Source organism: Cryptomeria japonica, chromosome 8, assembly GCF_030272615.1.
Source record: "Cryptomeria japonica chromosome 8, Sugi_1.0, whole genome shotgun sequence".
Lineage (NCBI taxonomy): Eukaryota > Viridiplantae > Streptophyta > Pinopsida > Cupressales > Cupressaceae > Cryptomeria > Cryptomeria japonica.
In genome coordinates, this window is record NC_081412.1 from 451,369,901 (window position 1) to 451,380,523 (window position 10,623).

A 10,623-nucleotide genomic window follows, 5' to 3' on the forward strand; every position below is an offset into this window, starting at 1 on the left:
GCTCCAGAGTTGTATTGGAATTTCTTGATTATCTATTGTCCTTCTAAGGTTCATGGTACCCTTAAAATAATATGCATTCCTTGAAAGGAACATATGCATGAGTAAAGAATATTAGGAGAATTTAACACAACCAACTTGGATCTTAATGTCTAATAACCCCTCATGGATCTTTTCCTCAAGATAAGGGGCAAAGTCAAAAACTACTGTAAAATCCGAATGTTGTATCTACATAGCCATGTACATGAAACCAGGTGACATCACTATAATGGGACTAAAACCCAATACTTGGCATAAAGAGAAGAAATTAGCCTAGAAGTAAGGAGAAAAAGCACCAATTAGGAACGGTTCTTCTAAACTAGGGTCGATATGATATGTTGTACTTCCCGCTCTGGCCAAGTGCGTTGTAAGGAAATTATTTCTAATTAAATCCCTTATATTGTAATATTCTTCCTTTTTTTCATTTAAAACTACTGGTACTAGGCTAGGGGATGGTTTGTATAAGTCAGAAATCTCTTGAAACTCTTCCCTTCTGATGGTTAACAGAATCTCCCCATCATTTCCCTTGATAATCCTTGAAACTAGGTCATATCTCTTGGCAACAACTTTAAGCAAATCGACATCCATAAAAACACCTGGTACTACCAACTTGCCCAAGTCATACTGCTAAGGACTAGATAATGGGGAATTTGATTTCCTTTGTCCATACCATAATTTGAAAATCTCGAACCCAGTTACTGGTATATTATAATCTGCTAAACGGAATGCTTTGTCAGTCAACCCTTCCCCCAGGGTTTTTCCATCCACAAACCTCTTCCCTTGTTTCTTATCATTAGTAGAAGGCTTTAATTGGTCCAAGAAGTCATCATAAAGGTTTCTCTTCATATAATCCACCTCCCCTAAATGTTTCCATGAGGGAGCCAATTCTTACAACTAGGGCTTTCTAATATATTTCGAAGTGTGGGAAAGAAAACTAGGACTTGTCACAAGATTTTAAATTTTCAAAGTAAATTCAAATATTTCACTATTTGTTGTTTAACCTCTTAATCCTTTAGAAAATTAAAATTTCCTTTTGCAATAATTCACAATTTGTAATATCAATCTATTTTAATAACATATGGAGAGCTCAGATAAACTTATTGCTTTTGATTTTTACAAGAAATGATAATTTCGTGTCCTAGAAGGTCGCTTCAGACTCCTTCAACAACAATAAATTCTTCATAATTGCTATAAAATATTTCATGAATGAAAAACCTTTAAGATTTTTTTAATTATCATCCGAGACAGGACACAAAGGTCTCATCTGTCATTAATGTTTGTGTGAGCGAGACAATGACTCCTAGCTTTGTAATTAAAGAGTTTGAAAACTAGTCGTCGATCGTCCTCCTAGTTGGGCAATCTAAAAACCATTTCTTTGTTGACTCATCACTTGTTCTTTCATCTATATCAATGGCCCCACAGAATCGTGACACATTAGCAACACCTTATCTTCCTATCGAACTTTGTCAGCAGCCCCACTATAGGTCTTTCTAGCCAATTCGAAACATGTGGCATCATCCCTCGATGCCGCAATCCGTAACCATCATGCAACTTCCATCGTGGGAATATGAGGGTCATCTGATCCATTCTATCTTTACCATATTGCATACTTCCCATCGACTCTTCTTGGACTTAAAACTCGAGCACCTTTTTTCCTCAAGATAAAACATCCTCATTAATTATGAGCACATGCAAATTGATGGGAGTGTTAGTAGACTGACCTTTATCACCTGCAAACCGATACTACAAAGCTTTCAACTGGTTGTGCTGCTAACTCTGTCAGTTTTTTCTGATAACACGTGACACAATGTTGTGATATGATAGTCATTAAAATCCTCATATCTCTGATCACAGGGAAGTGCTAGCCGTTGGATCTATCCTTTCTTTAACAGACGATCAGGGTATTTAGTATTTTCCAAACTTAGGAAAATATAAGTGCAGGCATAAATATTTAGAAGGGGACTAGTAATAAAAGAGATATGTGCTTGACTTAGGAAATTTCAATTCCACAAATCGGTTGATTAATATTTTTCCTAGGGAAAAATATGGCCCTGCTCATGGGAAGGGTACCCTCGGTTTTAAGTGGGAAAAAAGGTAACAGCAGAATATATCACTTTGAGGGATTTATTCACAAATTTAAGAAGTTTTGATAAACCCTAAACCCTAGACCTTAGATCATTTATAGAGGATGCAAGTAAAAAACCTATTAATAAAAAGTTTTGGGCTTAAATTTAAAAATTTCATGCAATCAATTTTCAGGGCTATCAGATTCTTTGGTTTGCATTTATTTGACTGAACATGACTCGTAAGCTTCTATCCTTGGGGGATGTGGTTGCAGAATTGGTTGAACACTTGGCAGAATTGTTGTAAGGTGCATAGAGAAAGAGCTGGAGACTTTGAAATTGAAATCTTCCAAAATATTTGATTGATCTAATTGAGGATATGCCTAAAGGTGTCAACAAAAAATGTATAAAGAGTACTGGAGCTCTTTCTGAAAGTTTTGATCATGAAATTTGAAACAAGGAAATTCTGTTGGAGGCAATCCAAGGTGAAGAATAGAGTGAGAGGAAGTGCTAAGAGGTGTTAGCATAGTTGAGTGTGTATGTGAAGCAGATCGACTAAGTGCAGAGTCGAAGGAAAAACAACCGGCTGAGAGCAGGGTCGAAGAACAGAGAGCCGACTGAGGGTGGAGCCTGTTGGGACCTATAAAATTTTGTTAGTTTGAGAGGCCCATTTCAAAAAAATTCTCTGCATTTTCAAATGGCATTTGATGTCAACCTGAATTGCTTGGTTTGAGGGTATGAAAAATAAAGCCAATTCCACGTACCCCTTGGCAACATTCTCCTCATGTGCCTATGAAAGGTGAAGGCATTTAAAAAACTTCAAAACAAATACAATCGACCTATGTACAAATTTTTTTATTTGGGTGCCAAATTGGGTTTACAAAAGAAACAAACTTCTAGGCATAAGCATTTATCCCACATTAACAGTGCAAGGGGCATTTTTTGTATTTTAATACAAAGCTGCACTTCTATGGTGTCAAAGCTTAAGGGATTTTGGCAAAAGGTGGCTCGTGGGCCAGTGGACCCCACGTGTGTGCACATCTTGAAGCAACCCAAATTTTGTGACAGGCTGGCGAGAAGAGGCTAAGGGTCATGCAAATCAAGAAGATCCAATGGCAGATCCGAGGAAGATCAACGGTGGAGTAACATTTTGGGACTATCAATGGCTGTCATTGTACTACAGTTATGAAGTGCCCAAAATGAATACCCTCACGGCATGGTGACCAAGTGGTGGGACCTGATAAGTGGCTAAGGTGAGTTAAAGGCCAAGCAGGTTGGAGGTGATCAGATGGTGATCACAGTCATTCCAATGGTGGTCGCTAGGTCGCAACTTGGCGGCAAGGTGGGCCCAGATTGTGGTGGGTCCGGTGAAGGTGAGGCACCAATCCAATGGCGATCACGTGGCAAGTTAGGTGGTGGCTAGTTAGATGCATGGACAAATTAGGAAGTGACACGTGGCATAAGGGAGCAAGTTAAAGTGGTTAAAGGGCGAGCAAGTCTGAGGAAGATCGATGGTGGTCACCGATCCGCAATTTGAAATATCTTGATGAATAACCATTGGGGCTCAGTGAAAAAGAAGTGGAAGGTCCTACCTAGGGTGACATGGCGGTTAAGGTGGTGCCTAGTGGGATCCAAAGGTGAACTAGAGGCTGACATGTGGTGGGCTCAGAAGAAGGGGCGAGCAGCAAAAAATCAACTCGATACCTCGCGACCAAAGCAATTTCATTAATAGTCTCCATATCACTAGCATAAAATGCTAACACCCAAAAAAATAGAGACCTTGTGAGAGAGCAGATCCGAAGAAGATCCAACGATGGTCGCTAGGTCGTGAGGGGAAATGGCTCATCAGAATATCCATCGCGACCCAGCGAAAAAGAATAGCTTCATTCCGGCGGTGAGTCTAACCATGCTAAGGTGGCAGGAAAGGGAGCCCAGAGCCAATCAGGGGGTGTCACGTGGTGGAGTGCAGAAGGAGGATCAAGGAAAAAGTCAAAATTAAATATATAGTCTCGGCTATAGTGCAGAAAATTCAAAAATTTAAATGACTATTGTACAGAGAGAGTTTAATTCACTGGCAGGTTAGTTTTACCCTAATATAGACATGTTGTATATCGTTGGAAAGCTCTCGATCCAAGGAGTTTGTTTCTGTGGTTAGTTGTAGCACATGTCAAATATTTTGAGGGTAGTTTCCTCAAGATTTCAAAAACTTTTGAGTTTGTCAAAGAAGATTTTCTGTAGGCCAAGTGTGTGAGTAGTTAATGTAGAAAGATTTGGGACAATGGTTATTTTTCAGAGATGAAATCCAAAATTCTTCTTATTTTGAGGTCTTTTCATTTTGTAAGGGTTCTAGAATTTTTTTGAATAGAGCTCCATATTCCGTGTTTCCATCTTTGAGTTTTTTCTTCTAGAGTTTGTATAGTGTAATGTCTTCTTTCAAGTAATGGAGTATATCTTCTTGATGTAGGTGTTTCTTGTTGCAGGTTTATATGTATGTAAGGCATGCATAAATTCACACAAACTTGTCTCTAGATATATTTCTTTATTACAAATTAAATCCTCAAGGAGGCTGGAATTTTTCATCTCAAGGAGATTGTTGTGATTGTTTGTGGGTATTCTTCAAGGAAGAATTTAAACTCTGTAAACAATCATAAATAATGGAATATGTATTCAAGATCTGATGATTTCATGCATGATCTAAGTAATGCATTTATGCAAGGCATTAAAGAAAGAATATTTTAATATGAAGATGGACTTGCAGTAGAGGTTCTCATTTACAGTTTGATGTATGACTCTGTTCCGCTTGGATAAGGCACTGGTCTTGTAGATTCTGGGGATTCACAGAGAATTTTTTTAAAAATCAAATATCGATTTACTTTTATGTTTGTAGTTTTAGCTTGTTCCACATATCTCATGCTTCAACTTAGTTGAGATGTCAATGTAGATCTAGCCCATCTGTAGTAACCTCCTAGTTGTCAAGCCTTATGAGATCTATCTACTTTTATTGATGTTATTATATGTGTGTAATAGGTCTGAGTCAATGCATCAAAGGTACACCCACCTAGGTTTTGCAAAGCCTAAAGAGTAGAAGGATTCATATGCTTGTTATGTTGTCCAAGTCTTGAAGTTCTTTATTGTATGAAGTTGGCTATTTCATAGATAGATTTTAGGTGAACTTGGGTTTCTCATTTTTGAGAACAACAAAGCCGAAGAATAAAGGATCAACAGACTATAGAGCCGAAGGTCAGAAGACCGATAGAGTGCAGTGTCGAGGGATAGGTGACCGACAAAGTGAATAGCCAAAGGAATCGGTGTTGTGCAGAGAAGTCACAATTGATGTGTATTGAGTGGGATGCATATTGAGATATGATCAAGCTATCAGTAGCTAACTCTACAGATCATTCAACTATTGCTTTCTAACAACTAAAACATAAATCCCTTAACTGGGTGGACTTTAACAGGTCCCACTATATAAAATCCCTTAACTGGGTAATATCTTAACTGATGTTCTAAGTCCTCTAACTAGGCTACCTTTAACAGGGTAAAGGAACTAACCAGTCTTGATAAAAATCCCGTAATTGGGTGGCACCTAGCAGTGTCGTTGTAATATCCTAATAGGGATGGCTCTTAACCGGGCGTACTCCAGAAGAGTTCAAATTTTGTGAGTTCGTACTCACACCCTGGTTTTCTCCCTATTGGGTTTCCACAAGATAACTCCTTGGTGTCAATGTCAACTTTTCATGCTTGCATATTTTAGTTTAGTGTTTAAGTATATTGTTGGATCTTAGATGAATGAAGATTTAAGATAAAAGTTAAATTGTAAAAATTTGATTAAGTGTTGATTGATCTCTCCCCTCTCAGCACCAGTTGGGACTAACAAATTAAATATCTTTTGTAAATGTATTGCAATCTGACACAAGGCATATTATTTGTAATGGGTATATAGTTTAGACAACAAGGTCATTTTTATATATAAAATGATAAGATAGAGTGACATGATATGGACATAGGAGAATAAGCAAAATTGCATATGCATGAATACTATTTTTGTATGTGAATGATATTTCACACAATGATCCATAGATAGCTTGGAAATCATTCTTGGAGGAGAAAGGATACCGGTAGTAGTTCAGGGTTTATGAACCAGTACAGAGCATAGCTAGAACCGGAGCTCTATTTGGCATAACAGATGCATTCTTGAGTTCACTCTTCAGTATGTTATTTAGAAAAAAGCTTGTAGTCAGTGAGACTCTTTAGTGATAAGCAGTATGCTCTAGGCAATGTGCCTTCCTGCAAGTGCAGGCCCTGATTATATGTAGTATCTTTTCATATGGCTAGTGAACTGATATTGTGGGTCACAAATCCCATCATGGTTTTTCCTCTTTGAGGTTTTCCACATATAAATTATGTGTGTTATGGTGTTCATTTATGTGGATGGTGTATTTTCTTCCTATTATATGCTTATTTTTTTATTGGTTTATATGTGTATGGTATGAAAGGATAAAATATGTTCATACCAACTGAACACTGATTCACCCCCCCCCCCTCTCTCAATGTTCTTGGATCCCAACAATTGGTATCAGAGCCTGGTACCTCAGAAGAAGTTTAACAGCTTGAGGAAGATCTTGAAACTAGAATCTTCGAACATGGCTATGGAGAAGCAACTTGAGATGGCTTTTGAGGATTATGATGTTGAAAGGATGAATAACTTGAAATTACAAGAAGAATTGAATTCTGCAAATGAATTCATTCTTATCCTGCAAGAAAGGTTATCATCTGCTCAAGCCAAGAGAAAAGAACTTTTGCAAAACTAGGATGATGAGGAGAAGAATTCTTTTAAGGAACAATGTGAGAAACTAAGTCAAGAAAACATGCTCATGAAGAACGAAATGCAAGATATGACTATGAGGTTATCAAAAGATATTGAGGACATAAAAAAGAAGGAAGATAATCATTTTATATCTCTGAAGAAAAAATTTGTTGAATGTGGTAGATTAACTCATGAAAATAATTTGTTGAGAACTGATTTGGCACACTCCTGGAACAATGAGCAAGAACTTGAAAGACAAATAACTACTCCAAGAGATTATCTGACTACTGCAAGTGAGTATAAAGAAATGTTTAGGATCAGTGTTGCACAACTGGATGACTTGTTGAAAAGACAAAGACAGATAGTCGATTCAAGAGGGCTTGGATTTATACAAGGTGAAAGCTTTGGTACTACAAATGAAGATCAAATAACCAGTATGCATAACTCATTAGAACAAAAGAAACTGGAAAGGAAATCTAATCCTTATAAATTCAATGGTAGATGTTTTGTTTGCAACAAATTTGGGCATATGGCTAAATAATATAGAAATAAAGCAAATCAAAACTACAATTTTGTTCCCAGTCAATGCATAGATTGTAAGAAATATGGTCATAGATCAGAAGACTACAGGATGAATGTTAAATGTCATGCATGTGGAAAGTTTGGACATTTTTCTAATCATTGTAGGTCAACAAATGATACTGGATATGTCAAAGGAATTTAGAAGAACAATGTTGCATGTTATACATGCAAGAAGATTAGTCATATTGCTAAGTATTGCAGAAGCAAGACTCAACCAGTTAGTAATGATAATGAAAAAGGAAAGAAGAAGGTAGATGAAATACAAAAAGGTCACACCAAGATATGGGTTAAAAAATCTGAAGAACCAAGTGGAGATGGATCTGCACCGATAACTCCACTAGTAGAACAATGTATTCCTCCACCGACAGAAAACTCCATTGATAACTGAGGCGTTAGCCTTAAGGGTTGGCAAATTCATTGCAAAATAATGCATATTACCTCGGAAGAGATCTGGAGAGTTGTGTTTGAAGAGGGTAAAATGGAATGAAACTTTAAATGATCCAAAAACACAATGAAATGAGAAAGAAAACATTAAAACATCAAAAGATCATTTATACCTTTGTTATTTTACCTCTCCCTCGGATTGAGTTTGATGAAGTGAAAGTGCCCCTTGATGCTCCACTTGATGTTCTCCTTTCATTGATTTGGATATGGATTGATCTCCTTTGTGCTCAACAAGATAGATTGATGGATTGGATTTGGATTGAAAGATTAAGGATGGATGGATTTGATAGAGGATTATGAAGAGGATGAGAAAAGAAATAGGCAACATGATAATGCATGAGAAGTGGATGATTTGTGAGGAGAATAGGCTCCAATTTATAGATTGGAAGAGGCCAATGGAGGGCCAAGATTGATTTTATTATGAAGGGTTGAGATTGATTTTAGATAGAAGACATGGATCAAGGGTTCCTTGGGAAAATAAATAGGAATATAAAATTCCTTGGAAAAAAGGGAGAGAAATTTGAATTTCAAATATGAGGAATTAAAAATTTCAAAAAGATGCATTGAGGGATTCAAAGAAATTTGAATTTATTTGAGAGACTCAATGTTGATGTGACATGAGTGGGAATTAAAAATTGAGGGATAATGATAATCATGATTATGAGAGATTCTAGAAGGATTAATTAGGTTGAGTGGGATTAGGAAAAGTGATTTGTAGGAATCACATGACTAGGTTAATTAATTGAAATTAAATAACTGAGTGGGTTTAGAGTAAATAATTATTGGAGGGGACTTTAGAAGAATAAGGGAATAATTAATTTATTTGATAAATTAATTATTGGACAATAGTGATAGGATTAATTAAATTAGATTTAATTGATTCTGAGAGGAATAAGGATAAAATAATTACATTAATTAATTGTGTTGATAGGCGTAAATTAATTAAATATTAATTTTAGGTGTCTACAATGTTCATCATCGATAAAGGTTCACCCGACACAAGACTGTGAAATCAAAATCCGTAGGGTTGTTGGAGAAGCATTTATTACAGAAAATTAGGGTTTTATTTGCTGATAAAAGGGGGTAAGTGAATTCATTTTCACTCACCGAGCATTCAAGCATTGAGAATGAAGAAAAGGCAAGTTAAGAGAGAGGAAAATAATTGTGAAAGGATTTCGAGCAATTATCTGAAGCACTCAATCTTCCACCACAATTCACTTTCAGGTATTCTTCGAAATGGCATCTAGATCTTCAACTCCTAATTTTATTGTGAATCCCACCATTGTCAAAGTCAAGGATAGATTAAGGCTAGTATTCAAGGAGTTTCCCAAAATTGCTAAAAAGGAAGACTCTATGGGAGCATTTTCTAGGGTTCCTAACGACATGATGTATGTGGGGGAATAGATTCACTGCACCCTAGAGGATTTGGGCATAGAGGACATTAAAATCATGTATCAATTAGTGACATTGGGAGACTCTAGAACCATCAAACCAGAATACAAAGAAATTGAGGATCTAGGGTTAACTGATATTCTATACATACCAGAATTAAAAGATGAGGTTATTAGATATGTTCTGAGCAAGGTTCACAATGAATTTATCTAGCTAGATAGGCCTTACATGATCACAAAAGAGGCTATTCAAGCAGTCACCAGCTTATCGAAGGTCGAAAAATAACTTGACAAGAAAATTTCCAATAATGAGGTCAAAAAACTCACCATTGCAACTTCTGATAGCAGATCAATGAGGATAAGCACAATTACCAACATTGATGTAAAGTTTGTAAGCATGATAATATGTTTCAAGGTAACTCAATCAAATTGATTGAATTTTGTTGCTAGTTCATGCATTCATGTTGCATATTAGATGCTGAGGAATAATGTTAAGTATGATTTATGTGAATGGATGAGGAGTGAATTAATGTTAAACCTTGGAAAGATCAAGGTGTTAGGTCCCAGAGACAACTAAGAGGGGGGGATGAATCAGTTGTCAAATAAATTCAAACCAAAAACTTATTGACCAACTTAATGCTTAATACCGGTAAACCAGTTAAGTATGCCGGTAGACAATGTTAATAGTAAATTGCTATACTGGTAAGGATTAATGCATGAAACATAAACATAAAGTCATCCACAACACATGACACCAATATTTGTACGTGGAAACCCTGTAAGGGGAAAAACCATGGTGGGAAACCTTACCCACAATTAGATGATACTATTGCAGATAGTATGTGTACATAAATGGGGTCTGCACATACAGAAAGGCCAACAGCCTAGAGCTCAGTGCTCAATCACAAAATGGGAGTCACACTGACTACAGTTGGATGGTTAAATCCAATAAGAATGTACTGCTCAAAATAGCATCTTTATATGCTGGATTCAGTACCAGTGTAATGCTGATATGCTTCTACAAAAACCTAACTTCACCTTCAAATGATGTCTTCGTGTATATCCCTACTTGATCTCACATATATTTTCACTTAATTGTTTTCGCATTCCACACTTGATCTTACAAATAAGATCTTACATTTATACCATACCCTAAGACCAATTTTAGTAGGTCGGCTCTACAAGATATTACAATAAAAACATTTTACAGACAATATAATATCCGATGCAATAAACGATTGAACATGTTAGCTTAATGCATTTACAACAATAATAAATCATCTCCATAGTGTGCCATGCT